The sequence below is a fragment of the Ctenopharyngodon idella genome, chromosome 4 (genome assembly GCF_019924925.1).
Source record: "Ctenopharyngodon idella isolate HZGC_01 chromosome 4, HZGC01, whole genome shotgun sequence".
In the NCBI taxonomy this organism is placed as follows: Eukaryota; Metazoa; Chordata; class Actinopteri; order Cypriniformes; family Xenocyprididae; genus Ctenopharyngodon; species Ctenopharyngodon idella.
The window spans coordinates 18,491,082-18,503,451 of record NC_067223.1 but is presented as its reverse complement, the minus strand read 5'-3'; the positions used below and the strand labels follow the sequence as shown (position 1 = coordinate 18,503,451).

At 48.3% G+C, this 12,370-nt stretch overlaps 1 protein-coding gene and 22 non-coding genes across 26 annotated transcripts in view; 11 read left to right on the top strand and 12 right to left on the bottom strand.

Moving 5' to 3' along the window:
- LOC127510625 (gastrula zinc finger protein XlCGF7.1-like) overlaps nucleotides 1–12,370 on the top strand; it is a 237,907-nt gene that overhangs the window by 30,783 nt on the left and 194,754 nt on the right. The window lies entirely within an intron of this gene.
- On the top strand, nucleotides 215–286 carry trnae-cuc (transfer RNA glutamic acid (anticodon CUC)). Its single transcript has one exon. It is a non-coding gene; the product is annotated as a tRNA-Glu (tRNA).
- trnay-gua (transfer RNA tyrosine (anticodon GUA)) lies at nucleotides 382–468 on the bottom strand. Its single transcript is given in 2 exon segments — nucleotides 382–417; nucleotides 432–468. It is a non-coding gene; the product is annotated as a tRNA-Tyr (tRNA).
- On the bottom strand, nucleotides 582–653 carry trnae-uuc (transfer RNA glutamic acid (anticodon UUC)). Its single transcript has one exon. It is a non-coding gene; the product is annotated as a tRNA-Glu (tRNA).
- trnad-guc (transfer RNA aspartic acid (anticodon GUC)) lies at nucleotides 1,019–1,090 on the top strand. Its single transcript has one exon. It is a non-coding gene; the product is annotated as a tRNA-Asp (tRNA).
- On the bottom strand, nucleotides 1,198–1,269 carry trnag-ucc (transfer RNA glycine (anticodon UCC)). Its single transcript has one exon. It is a non-coding gene; the product is annotated as a tRNA-Gly (tRNA).
- LOC127511590 (U5 spliceosomal RNA) lies at nucleotides 1,746–1,860 on the bottom strand. Its single transcript, XR_007930094.1, has one exon. It is a non-coding gene; the product is annotated as a U5 spliceosomal RNA (small nuclear RNA).
- trnar-acg (transfer RNA arginine (anticodon ACG)) lies at nucleotides 4,042–4,114 on the top strand. Its single transcript has one exon. It is a non-coding gene; the product is annotated as a tRNA-Arg (tRNA).
- Nucleotides 4,408–4,481, top strand: trnam-cau (transfer RNA methionine (anticodon CAU)). Its single transcript has one exon. It is a non-coding gene; the product is annotated as a tRNA-Met (tRNA).
- On the top strand, nucleotides 4,863–4,934 carry trnae-cuc (transfer RNA glutamic acid (anticodon CUC)). Its single transcript has one exon. It is a non-coding gene; the product is annotated as a tRNA-Glu (tRNA).
- Nucleotides 5,030–5,116, bottom strand: trnay-gua (transfer RNA tyrosine (anticodon GUA)). Its single transcript is given in 2 exon segments — nucleotides 5,030–5,065; nucleotides 5,080–5,116. It is a non-coding gene; the product is annotated as a tRNA-Tyr (tRNA).
- On the bottom strand, nucleotides 5,230–5,301 carry trnae-uuc (transfer RNA glutamic acid (anticodon UUC)). Its single transcript has one exon. It is a non-coding gene; the product is annotated as a tRNA-Glu (tRNA).
- On the top strand, nucleotides 5,667–5,738 carry trnad-guc (transfer RNA aspartic acid (anticodon GUC)). The gene has a single exon. It is a non-coding gene; the product is annotated as a tRNA-Asp (tRNA).
- trnag-ucc (transfer RNA glycine (anticodon UCC)) lies at nucleotides 5,846–5,917 on the bottom strand. Its single transcript has one exon. It is a non-coding gene; the product is annotated as a tRNA-Gly (tRNA).
- LOC127511589 (U5 spliceosomal RNA) lies at nucleotides 6,394–6,508 on the bottom strand. The gene has a single exon (XR_007930093.1). It is a non-coding gene; the product is annotated as a U5 spliceosomal RNA (small nuclear RNA).
- Nucleotides 8,687–8,759, top strand: trnar-acg (transfer RNA arginine (anticodon ACG)). Its single transcript has one exon. It is a non-coding gene; the product is annotated as a tRNA-Arg (tRNA).
- Nucleotides 9,021–9,094, top strand: trnam-cau (transfer RNA methionine (anticodon CAU)). The gene has a single exon. It is a non-coding gene; the product is annotated as a tRNA-Met (tRNA).
- On the top strand, nucleotides 9,476–9,547 carry trnae-cuc (transfer RNA glutamic acid (anticodon CUC)). The gene has a single exon. It is a non-coding gene; the product is annotated as a tRNA-Glu (tRNA).
- On the bottom strand, nucleotides 9,643–9,729 carry trnay-gua (transfer RNA tyrosine (anticodon GUA)). The gene is given in 2 exon segments: nucleotides 9,643–9,678; nucleotides 9,693–9,729. It is a non-coding gene; the product is annotated as a tRNA-Tyr (tRNA).
- Nucleotides 9,843–9,914, bottom strand: trnae-uuc (transfer RNA glutamic acid (anticodon UUC)). The gene has a single exon. It is a non-coding gene; the product is annotated as a tRNA-Glu (tRNA).
- Nucleotides 10,280–10,351, top strand: trnad-guc (transfer RNA aspartic acid (anticodon GUC)). Its single transcript has one exon. It is a non-coding gene; the product is annotated as a tRNA-Asp (tRNA).
- On the bottom strand, nucleotides 10,459–10,530 carry trnag-ucc (transfer RNA glycine (anticodon UCC)). Its single transcript has one exon. It is a non-coding gene; the product is annotated as a tRNA-Gly (tRNA).
- On the bottom strand, nucleotides 11,007–11,121 carry LOC127511588 (U5 spliceosomal RNA). Its single transcript, XR_007930092.1, has one exon. It is a non-coding gene; the product is annotated as a U5 spliceosomal RNA (small nuclear RNA).

Below are 12,370 nucleotides of genomic sequence, written 5' to 3'. Positions count from 1 at the left end.
GCAAGCTGATTTGTTTTTATGGCAGGTTGTGGTGTTGTTAGGAAAGTCTTACAGAGCACGGGACAGTTTCACGGCGGAAGAAGTGTGATTCAGGGTCAGACGCTCTCTCCTCTCCAGGAGGGAATTACAAGCCTCAGTGCTCTTGCTTGAGCGGTTGCAGCGAACTCAGGTAGGGGCCCACAGCCAGGCTTGAGGGGGTGGGACAAACAGCCCTTCCCTGGTGGTCTAGTGGTTAGGATTCGGCGCTCTCACCGCCGCGGCCCGGGTTCGATTCCCGGTCAGGGAATGCGCTTTTACCTTCCAGCGGCGGTCGCGAATGCGACGCGGCGCGCTTCTGAAACGTAGGCGCGGCCAAGAAAATGTTTGCGTGTGAAAAAGACCTCCTTCGAGCCGGAGTCGAACCAGCGACCTAAGGATTGCCAACTCTCCACCTACAGTCCTCCGCTCTACCAGCTGACCTATCGAAGGCACGCAGCTGGGGAAAGGAACCACAACCTATCAGGTTGCTGCAGCTCCACTGCTGACTAAAAACGTTTCTGCCGTGCTGGCTGTTCGACAAGGGAAGCAAAGACAAGCCGAGCTTCCCATACCGGGAGTCGAACCCGGGCCGCCTGGGTGAAAACCAGGAATCCTGACCGCTAGACCATATGGGACCTACGGAATTGAACCCGGGTCAACTGCTTGGAAGGCAGCTATGCTCACCACCTTACCACCAACACAGGCGCTCGGGTGCCGGCTGATGCCGGCTTTTGTGCGGTCAGCAAGAAGGCTCGAAACACATTAGTAGCGACCTACCAAGCGCTCCGTTAAAATCAAGCTCTACGGTTTAATGACACCGTTTAATCAGAGACTTCAGATTTAATGATGTTGATGATTTGTTAATGGCATTTAATACATTGCACTTTCAATAACACCTTTGCAGCTGGTGTGTAAAAGGTGTTTTGGCTGAGTTTTGGTGGCATTTAAACCGTTTGGACCAGCAGCTGCGCCGATCGGGGCGACGCCCTGCCACCGCAGCTCCTCGTTAGTATAGTGGACAGTATCTCCGCCTGTCACGCGGAAGACCGGGGTTCGATTCCCCGACGGGGAGACCTCGACCTTTGCTGAAACCCAAGGACCCACACAAACTTTTTTTTTTTTTTGCTCCAGCAAGGGCTCGCGGACGACCGCTTTAAGGTCAGCTTGAGCCAAAAGCAATGCGTTGGCTGGGAATCGAACCCAGGTCAACTGCTTGGAAGGCAGCTATGCTCACCACTATACCACCAACGCAGGCGCTTGGGTGTTGGCTGATGCCGGCTTTTGTGCGGTCAGCGAAGGAAATGAAACGCTCTTTGTTTGGACCCGGCGCAGAAAAGAACACGTGACCTTTTTTTTTTGACCTGACCTGCCCAAGCTCTACCACATAATAACACATTTTATTCAGCCACTTCATGTTTAATATTATGATATGATTTGACAAGTGCATTTAACAGATGACACTTCCAACAAAAAACATGTGCAGCTGGTTTGTAAAAGGAGTTTGTATGCACAATTTGGCTGAGACTTTGTTGCATTTGCACCATTCTGAACAGCAGGCGTCACCAGAGTCTTGAAACGGCGAACCGTTCTGCGAAGCCACTGGGTCAAACTGCCGCTCCGGCAAAGGCGGCAAATACGGACAATCTCCTTCCGCTCCGCGTTGGCAGACGGCCCGACCACGGGGGACAAGCGCAAACGTGCTCACTCTGCTTTTAACGCTCTTGTGCGGCTCTGCCGTAAGCAGAGCCCCCAAAAATACAGAACACTCGCAAACGTTCCCCTCCACGGAAATCTTTAGTAAAAGGCGAAAGATTTATGCGATAATGAAGAGAAACTCGAGCTGTACCTCCGCCCCCTTGGGCCTGCGTGCTCCCTCTACTACACCGCTCTGCTCGCCGAGGGTAATCTAGGACGCAAACTCCTGCCAGCACGCTTTTCATCAGCTGGTCGCTTGCTGGTCCTCGTGCAGTTTTTTGAACGGGAGCGACGGCCGGCCTCTGCAGCTCCTCGTTAGTATAGTGGACAGTTGTTGTGAACAACAGTTAAGATGGCATTCCAGGGACCAGTTTACGACAGGGCCCCTCTCTAACTGCTGGTGTGTAAGAAGATGTGCCACACTGTGATTGGATCATTGGTGAATGAACATAAACAAATGTTCAGCAACGTCAGATAAGAAGTTGGGACAACTACCAGACACCTCTTCCAGAGCAGGAAGGGGAACCTTCTGCACCCACCAACACCAAGGAGAGGACTTCTCATTGGACGACACATTGACTCTAACCACCAAACTCATTCCTAAGATTTAGGCAAGGACTGCCATAAAAATTCCTTCAGGACCCCCTGGATGGAGCAGCAGTGACTGAAATAAAGAGAGGCCACAGAGATCTATCTAAATCCATTCATACCTATGTTTGGAGGCCTTAATTTGATCGAAACTGCATCACATCCACTCCATCTTCATGCAAAGCACAGTTTATGTTAATGGTTACTGACTGTTAAAACAACAGGTCATGGGACAGTCCTGTTAACAGATAAACAAATGCATGGACGATGATTTAACCATTTCATATTGTGTTTGGTGTCTATCTGTTCCCTACGATGCCTTTAATAATTCGAAAGAGGTTTGGTAAAGAAATAATGCATGGGTAAAATGTTAAAGACACTATTTTAACACTGTACTTTATGCTATGCAAATGAGTTCCACACTAGGGTGGGCAACACCGGGGTTGCTTCAGATAACAGTGGCCAATCACACTCCAGGATCGGCAAGGCGCCACATTTCAATCTCCTCCTCATTAGAAAGGGATAAATATGTCCCCCGGGTAGACGCACCCTTGTTCTGCGTTTCCAGCTCGACGGGGAAGGAGACATTAACAGACGCCCCACGTCCTGAGTTTCTGACCTGACGAGGAAAGAGACTACAAGACGGTTAAGGTGAAGGTTCACGAGCAAAACCTTTTACAATGCTTTCAGCTGCACTCTAACCTGAAACGTGTGCAGGCTTCTGTTCAGGGATAAGGGAATATCTCAGATCATTTCATTTTGGATCTAAACTCTCAATACTCGTGGTCTCAAATGTTTTGTCAACCTCCAGTTACAGTACATCTAAACGCTGTCTCAGCTAGGAGACATGGAAGGCCATTTTTGCCAGGTAGGTAGCCAACAATAGGTAGTAGCAGATTTTGGCCTAAGCTAGTGGTTTTCGAACCATTCTTGTTATCTCCCTTATGTAAAACAGGTGAATTGAGCTAATTGGTAGAGTACTCTATGATTTTTGCCCAAATAAAGAAACAATTACTAAGGGGCAGTGGTTACTGAATATGAGAAAATAACACACTTGTTTCTGTGTGATACAATCATTTTGCTCTCTTGGTTGGCTCTCTTCTTTTCTTTAACTTCCAGCCATATTTAATGGTTAAAGTATTATACTGTGCACTTTTTATCTTATATTATTAATATTATTATTATTATTATTATTAATATAGAAAAGTTTCTGTCTGGAGGAAACAATATTAAGTAAAATACTAAAATGTGTATATGTGAGTATGTATAAGGATATGTATACATTCACTATAATACATATGGGAATATATAATAAATATTAAACAACAATAAACTATTATATATTTATATACACTACCAGTCAAAAGTTTTTGAACTGTAAGATTTTTAAATGTTTTTAAAAGCTCACCTGCTCACCAAGGCTTCATTTATTTGATCAAAATACAGCAAAAACAGTAAATGTCACGGTTCCCTCTGTTCCCGGACTCCATTACCCATGATCCTCCTGTTTCCTCACCTGCACTCACTTCCTCGTCATCTCCCCATCAGCACTCATTGCCTGCACCTGTTCCTGATCATCTGGATCAGGAACAACGAGGCATGCGCTTCGGCGGGGCTTCGGGGCTAACCTTTGTCTGTGGGCTCAAGCTAGAGTCTTTAACCCTTTGGCAAGTTGATATTAAACCTTAACAAAAGCACTGCCACGCATTACACGACCACGAGAGGCATACTGTGGCCGGTGGGCCAGTGGCGCAATGGATAACGCGTCTGACTACGGATCAGAAGATTCTAGGTTCGACTCCTGGCTGGCTCGATCTGCTGCTTTTGCTTCTTTGTCAGCCCATGGCAGTTTTATTATTTCATTTTTTCTTTCTCTTCCCTTCTTCGTTGGACTATTGTTCCCCAGCTTGAACGCAGCGCCTTAGACCGCTCGGCCATCCTGACAAGACGGCTGAGGGTGAGCAGTATTTTTGGAGCTCCACCGAATGGCAGATGATCTGGAAGCTAGTGCTAAGCACCGCTGAGCACAGCCGAAGCACCGCTGAGCACAGCCGAAGCACAGCCAAAGCACAGCCAAAGCACAGCCAAAGCACAGCCAAAGCGCATGCCTCGTTGGCGCAGTTAGGCAGCGCGTCAGTCTCATAATCTGAAGGTCGTGAGTTCGAGCCTCCCACGGGGCAGGGTGGTTCCCTTTGGCACACGAGAGCCTTTAGACGAAAGAGCGCTTTCCTTTATTCAAAAGGCTCTTCGGCTCCTCTCTAGGGCAGACAGCATGAGATTCTGAGAAAATCTGTGTCATTTCAAGTAGTTTCCCTGAATCTCGGCGGGCCTCTCCTTGTTATGTTTCGCAAGCTGATTTGTTTTTATGGCAGGTTGTGGTGTTGTTAGGAAAGTCTTACAGAGCACGGGACAGTTTCACGGCGGAAGAAGTGTGATTCAGGGTCAGACGCTCTCTCCTCTCCAGGAGGGAATTACAAGCCTCAGTGCTCTTGCTTGAGCGGTTGCAGCGAACTCAGGTAGGGGCCCACAGCCAGGCTTGAGGGGGTGGGACAAACAGCCCTTCCCTGGTGGTCTAGTGGTTAGGATTCGGCGCTCTCACCGCCGCGGCCCGGGTTCGATTCCCGGTCAGGGAATGCGCTTTTACCTTCCAGCGGCGGTCGCGAATGCGACGCGGAGCGCTTCTGAAACGTAGGCGCGGCCAAGAAAATGTTTGCGTGTGAAAAAGACCTCCTTCGAGCCGGAGTCGAACCAGCGACCTAAGGATTGCCAACTCTCCACCTACAGTCCTCCGCTCTACCAGCTGAGCTATCGAAGGCACGCAGCTGGGGAAAGGAACCACAACCTATCAGGTTGCTGCAGCTCCACTGCTGACTAAAAACGTTTCTGCCGCGCTGGCTGTTCGACAAGGGAAGCAAAGACAAGCCGAGCTTCCCATACCGGGAGTCGAACCCGGGCCGCCTGGGTGAAAACCAGGAATCCTGACCGCTAGACCATATGGGACCTACGGAATTGAACCCGGGTCAACTGCTTGGAAGGCAGCTATGCTCACCACCTTACCACCAACACAGGCGCTCGGGTGCCGGCTGATGCCGGCTTTTGTGCGGTCAGCAAGAAGGCTCGTAACACATTAGTAGCGACCTACCAAGCGCTCCGTTAAAATCAAGCTCTACGGTTTAATGACACCGTTTAATCAGAGACTTCAGATTTAATGATGTTGATGATTTGTTAATGGCATTTAATACATTGCACTTTCAATAAAACCTTTGCAGCTGGTGTGTAAAAGGTGTTTTGGCTGAGTTTTGGTGGCATTTAAACCGTTTGGACCAGCAGCTGCGCCGATCGGGGCGACGCCCTGCCACCGCAGCTCCTCGTTAGTATAGTGGACAGTATCTCCGCCTGTCACGCGGAAGACCGGGGTTCGATTCCCCGACGGGGAGACCTCGACCTTTGCTGAAACCCAAGGACCCACACAAACTTTTTTTTTTTTTTGCTCCAGCAAGGGCTCGCGGACGACCGCTTTAAGGTCAGCTTGAGCCAAAAGCAATGCGTTGGCTGGGAATCGAACCCAGGTCAACTGCTTGGAAGGCAGCTATGCTCACCACTATACCACCAACGCAGGCGCTTGGGTGTTGGCTGATGCCGGCTTTTGTGCGGTCAGCGAAGGAAATGAAACGCTCTTTGTTTGGACCCGGCGCAGAAAAGAACACGTGACCTTTTTTTTTTGACCTGACCTGCCCAAGCTCTACCACATAATAACACATTTTATTCAGCCACTTCATGTTTAATATTATGATATGATTTGACAAGTGCATTTAACAGATGACACTTCCAACAAAAAACATGTGCAGCTGGTTTGTAAAAGGAGTTTGTATGCACAATTTGGCTGAGACTTTGTTGCATTTGCACCATTCTGAACAGCAGGCGTCACCAGAGTCTTGAAACGGCGAACCGTTCTGCGAAGCCACTGGGTCAAACTGCCGCTCCGGCAAAGGCGGCAAATACGGACAATCTCCTTCCGCTCCGCGTTGGCAGACGGCCCGACCACGGGGGACAAGCGCAAACGTGCTCACTCTGCTTTTAACGCTCTTGTGCGGCTCTGCCGTAAGCAGAGCCCCCAAAAATACAGAACACTCGCAAACGTTCCCCTCCACGGAAATCTTTAGTAAAAGGCGAAAGATTTATGCGATAATGAAGAGAAACTCGAGCTGTACCTCCGCCCCCTTGGGCCTGCGTGCTCCCTCTACTACACCGCTCTGCTCGCCGAGGGTAATCTAGGACGCAAACTCCTGCCAGCACGCTTTTCATCAGCTGGTCGCTTGCTGGTCCTCGTGCAGTTTTTTGAACGGGAGCGACGGCCGGCCTCTGCAGCTCCTCGTTAGTATAGTGGACAGTTGTTGTGAACAACAGTTAAGATGGCATTCCAGGGACCAGTTTACGACAGGGCCCCTCTCTAACTGCTGGTGTGTAAGAAGATGTGCCACACTGTGATTGGATCATTGGTGAATGAACATAAACAAATGTTCAGCAACGTCAGATAAGATGTTGGGACAACTACCAGACACCTCTTCCAGAGCAGGAAGGGGAACCTTCTGCACCCACCAACACCAAGGAGAGGACTTCTCATTGGACGACACATTGACTCTAACCACCAAACTCATTCCTAAGATTTAGGCAAGGACTGCCATAAAAATTCCTTCAGGACCCCCTGGATGGAGCAGCAGTGACTGAAATAAAGAGAGGCCACAGAGATCTATCTAAATCCATTCATACCTATGTTTGGAGGCCTTAATTTGATCGAAACTGCATCACATCCACTCCATCTTCATGCAAAGCACAGTTTATGTTAATGGTTACTGACTGTTAAAACAACAGGTCATGGGACAGTCCTGTTAACAGATAAACAAATGCATGGACGATGATTTAACCATTTCATATTGTGTTTGGTGTCTATCTGTTCCCTACGATGCCTTTAATAATTCGAAAGAGGTTTGGTAAAGAAATAATGCATGGGTAAAATGTTAAAGACACTATTTTAACACTGTACTTTATGCTATGCAAATGAGTTCCACACTAGGGTGGGCAACACCGGGGTTGCTTCAGATAACAGTGGCCAATCACACTCCAGGATCGGCAAGGCGCCACATTTCAATCTCCTCCTCATTAGAAAGGGATAAATATGTCCCCCGGGTAGACGCACCCTTGTTCTGCGTTTCCAGCTCGACGGGGAAGGAGACATTAACAGACGCCCCACGTCCTGAGTTTCTGACCTGACGAGGAAAGAGACTACAAGACGGTTAAGGTGAAGGTTCACGAGCAAAACCTTTTACAATGCTTTCAGCTGCACTCTAACCTGAAACGTGTGCAGGCTTCTGTTCAGGGATAAGGGAATATCTCAGATCATTTCATTTTGGATCTAAACTCTCAATACTCGTGGTCTCAAATGTTTTGTCAACCTCCAGTTACAGTACATCTAAACGCTGTCTCAGCTAGGAGACATGGAAGGCCATTTTTGCCAGGTAGGTAGCCAACAATAGGTAGTAGCAGATTTTGGCCTAAGCTAGTGGTTTTCGAACCATTCTTGTTATCTCCCTTATGTAAAACAGGTGAATTGAGCTAATTGGTAGAGTACTCTATGATTTTTGCCCAAATAAAGAAACAATTACTAAGGGGCAGTGGTTACTGAATATGAGAAAATAACACACTTGTTTCTGTGTGATACAATCATTTTGCTCTCTTGGTTGGCTCTCTTCTTTTCTTTAACTTCCAGCCATATTTAATGGTTAAAGTATTATACTGTGCACTTTTTATCTTATATTATTATTATTATTATTATTATTATTATTATAGAAAAGTTTCTGTCTGGAGGAAACAATATTAAGTAAAATACTAAAATGTGTATATGTGAGTATGTATAAGGATATGTATACATTCACTATAATACATATGGGAATATATAATAAATATTAAACAACAATAAACTATTATATATTTATATACACTACCAGTCAAAAGTTTTTGAACTGTAAGATTTTTAAATGTTTTTAAAAGCTCACCTGCTCACCAAGGCTTCATTTATTTGATCAAAATACAGCAAAAACAGTAAATGTCACGGTTCCCTCTGTTCCCGGACTCCATTACCCATGATCCTCCTGTTTCCTCACCTGCACTCACTTCCTCGTCATCTCCCCATCAGCACTCATTGCCTGCACCTGTTCCTGATCATCTGGATCAGGAACAACGAGGCATGCGCTTCGGCGGGGCTTCGGGGCTAACCTTTGTCTGTGGGCTCAAGCTAGAGTCTTTAACCCTTTGGCAAGTTGATATTAAACCTTAACAAAAGCACTGCCACGCATTACACGACCACGAGAGGCATACTGTGGCCGGTGGGCCAGTGGCGCAATGGATAACGCGTCTGACTACGGATCAGAAGATTCTAGGTTCGACTCCTGGCTGGCTCGATCTGCTGCTTTTGCTTCTTTGTCAGCCCATGGCAGTTTTATTATTTCATTTTTTCTTTCTCTTCCCTTCTTCGTTGGACTATTGTTCCCCAGCTTGAACGCAGCGCCTTAGACCGCTCGGCCATCCTGACAAGACGGCTGAGGGTGAGCAGTATTTTTGGAGCTCCACCGAATGGCAGATGATCTGGAAGCTAGTGCTAAGCACCGCTGAGCACAGCCGAAGCACAGCCAAAGCACAGCCAAAGCACAGCCAAAGCGCATGCCTAGTTGGCGCAGTTAGGCAGCGCGTCAGTCTCATAATCTGAAGGTCGTGAGTTCGAGCCTCCCACGGGGCAGGGTGGTTCCCTTTGGCACACGAGAGCCTTTAGACGAAAGAGCGCTTTCCTTTATTCAAAAGGCTCTTCGGCTCCTCTCTAGGGCAGACAGCATGAGATTCTGAGAAAATCTGTGTCATTTCAAGTAGTTTCCCTGAATCTCGGCGGGCCTCTCCTTGTTATGTTTCGCAAGCTGATTTGTTTTTATGGCAGGTTGTGGTGTTGTTAGGAAAGTCTTACAGAGCACGGGACAGTTTCACGGCGGAAGAAGTGTGATTCAGGGTCAGACGCTCTCTCCTCTCCAGGAGGGAATTACAAGCCTCAGTGCTCTTGCTTGAGCGGTTGCAGCGAACTCAGGTAGGGGCCCACAGCCAGGCTTGAGGGGGCGGGACAAACAGCCCTTCCCTGGTGGTCTAGTGGTTAGGATTCGGCGCTCTCACCGCCGCGGCCCGGGTTCGATTCCCGGTCAGGGAATGCGCTTTTACCTTCCAGCGGCGGTCGCGAATGCGACGCGGCGCGCTTCTGAAACGTAGGCGCGGCCAAGAAAATGTTTGCGTGTGAAAAAGACCTCCTTCGAGCCGGAGTCGAACCAGCGACCTAAGGATTGCCAACTCTCCACCTACAGTCCTCCGCTCTACCAGCTGAGCTATCGAAGGCACGCAGCTGGGGAAAGGAACCACAACCTATCAGGTTGCTGCAGCTCCACTGCTGACTAAAAACGTTTCTGCCGCGCTGGCTGTTCGACAAGGGAAGCAAAGACAAGCCGAGCTTCCCATACCGGGAGTCGAACCCGGGCCGCCTGGGTGAAAACCAGGAATCCTGACCGCTAGACCATATGGGACCTACGGAATTGAACCCGGGTCAACTGCTTGGAAGGCAGCTATGCTCACCACCTTACCACCAACACAGGCGCTCGGGTGCCGGCTGATGCCGGCTTTTGTGCGGTCAGCAAGAAGGCTCGAAACACATTAGTAGCGACCTACCAAGCGCTCCGTTAAAATCAAGCTCTACGGTTTAATGACACCGTTTAATCAGAGACTTCAGATTTAATGATGTTGATGATTTGTTAATGGCATTTAATACATTGCACTTTCAATAAAACCTTTGCAGCTGGTGTGTAAAAGGTGTTTTGGCTGAGTTTTGGTGGCATTTAAACCGTTTGGACCAGCAGCTGCGCCGATCGGGGCGACGCCCTGCCACCGCAGCTCCTCGTTAGTATAGTGGACAGTATCTCCGCCTGTCACGCGGAAGACCGGGGTTCGATTCCCCGACGGGGAGACCTCGACCTTTGCTGAAACCCAAGGACCCACACAAACTTTTTTTTTTTTTTGCTCCAGCAAGGGCTCGCGGACGACCGCTTTAAGGTCAGCTTGAGCCAAAAGCAATGCGTTGGCTGGGAATCGAACCCAGGTCAACTGCTTGGAAGGCAGCTATGCTCACCACTATACCACCAACGCAGGCGCTTGGGTGTTGGCTGATGCCGGCTTTTGTGCGGTCAGCGAAGGAAATGAAACGCTCTTTGTTTGGACCCGGCGCAGAAAAGAACACGTGACCTTTTTTTTTTGACCTGACCTGCCCAAGCTCTACCACATAATAACACATTTTATTCAGCCACTTCATGTTTAATATTATGATATGATTTGACAAGTGCATTTAACAGATGACACTTCCAACAAAAAACATGTGCAGCTGGTTTGTAAAAGGAGTTTGTATGCACAATTTGGCTGAGACTTTGTTGCATTTGCACCATTCTGAACAGCAGGCGTCACCAGAGTCTTGAAACGGCGAACCGTTCTGCGAAGCCACTGGGTCAAACTGCCGCTCCGGCAAAGGCGGCAAATACGGACAATCTCCTTCCGCTCCGCGTTGGCAGACGGCCCGACCACGGGGGACAAGCGCAAACGTGCTCACTCTGCTTTTAACGCTCTTGTGCGGCTCTGCCGTAAGCAGAGCCCCCAAAAATACAGAACACTCGCAAACGTTCCCCTCCACGGAAATCTTTAGTAAAAGGCGAAAGATTTATGCGATAATGAAGAGAAACTCGAGCTGTACCTCCGCCCCCTTGGGCCTGCGTGCTCCCTCTACTACACCGCTCTGCTCGCCGAGGGTAATCTAGGACGCAAACTCCTGCCAGCACGCTTTTCATCAGCTGGTCGCTTGCTGGTCCTCGTGCAGTTTTTTGAACGGGAGCGACGGCCGGCCTCTGCAGCTCCTCGTTAGTATAGTGGACAGTTGTTGTGAACAACAGTTAAGATGGCATTCCAGGGACCAGTTTACGACAGGGCCCCTCTCTAACTGCTGGTGTGTAAGAAGATGTGCCACACTGTGATTGGATCATTGGTGAATGAACATAAACAAATGTTCAGCAACGTCAGATAAGATGTTGGGACAACTACCAGACACCTCTTCCAGAGCAGGAAGGGGAACCTTCTGCACCCACCAACACCAAGGAGAGGACTTCTCATTGGACGACACATTGACTCTAACCACCAAACTCATTCCTAAGATTTAGGCAAGGACTGCCATAAAAATTCCTTCAGGACCCCCTGGATGGAGCAGCAGTGACTGAAATAAAGAGAGGCCACAGAGATCTATCTAAATCCATTCATACCTATGTTTGGAGGCCTTAATTTGATCGAAACTGCATCACATCCACTCCATCTTCATGCAAAGCACAGTTTATGTTAATGGTTACTGACTGTTAAAACAACAGGTCATGGGACAGTCCTGTTAACAGATAAACAAATGCATGGACGATGATTTAACCATTTCATATTGTGTTTGGTGTCTATCTGTTCCCTACGATGCCTTTAATAATTCGAAAGAGGTTTGGTAAAGAAATAATGCATGGGTAAAATGTTAAAGACACTATTTTAACACTGTACTTTATGCTATGCAAATGAGTTCCACACTAGGGTGGGCAACACCGGGGTTGCTTCAGATAACAGTGGCCAATCACACTCCAGGATCGGCAAGGCGCCACATTTCAATCTCCTCCTCATTAGAAAGGGATAAATATGTCCCCCGGGTAGACGCACCCTTGTTCTGCGTTTCCAGCTCGACGGGGAAGGAGACATTAACAGACGCCCCACGTCCTGAGTTTCTGACCTGACGAGGAAAGAGACTACAAGACGGTTAAGGTGAAGGTTCACGAGCAAAACCTTTTACAATGCTTTCAGCTGCACTCTAACCTGAAACGTGTGCAGGCTTCTGTTCAGGGATAAGGGAATATCTCAGATCATTTCATTTTGGATCTAAACTCTCAATACTCGTGGTCTCAAATGTTTTGTCAACCTC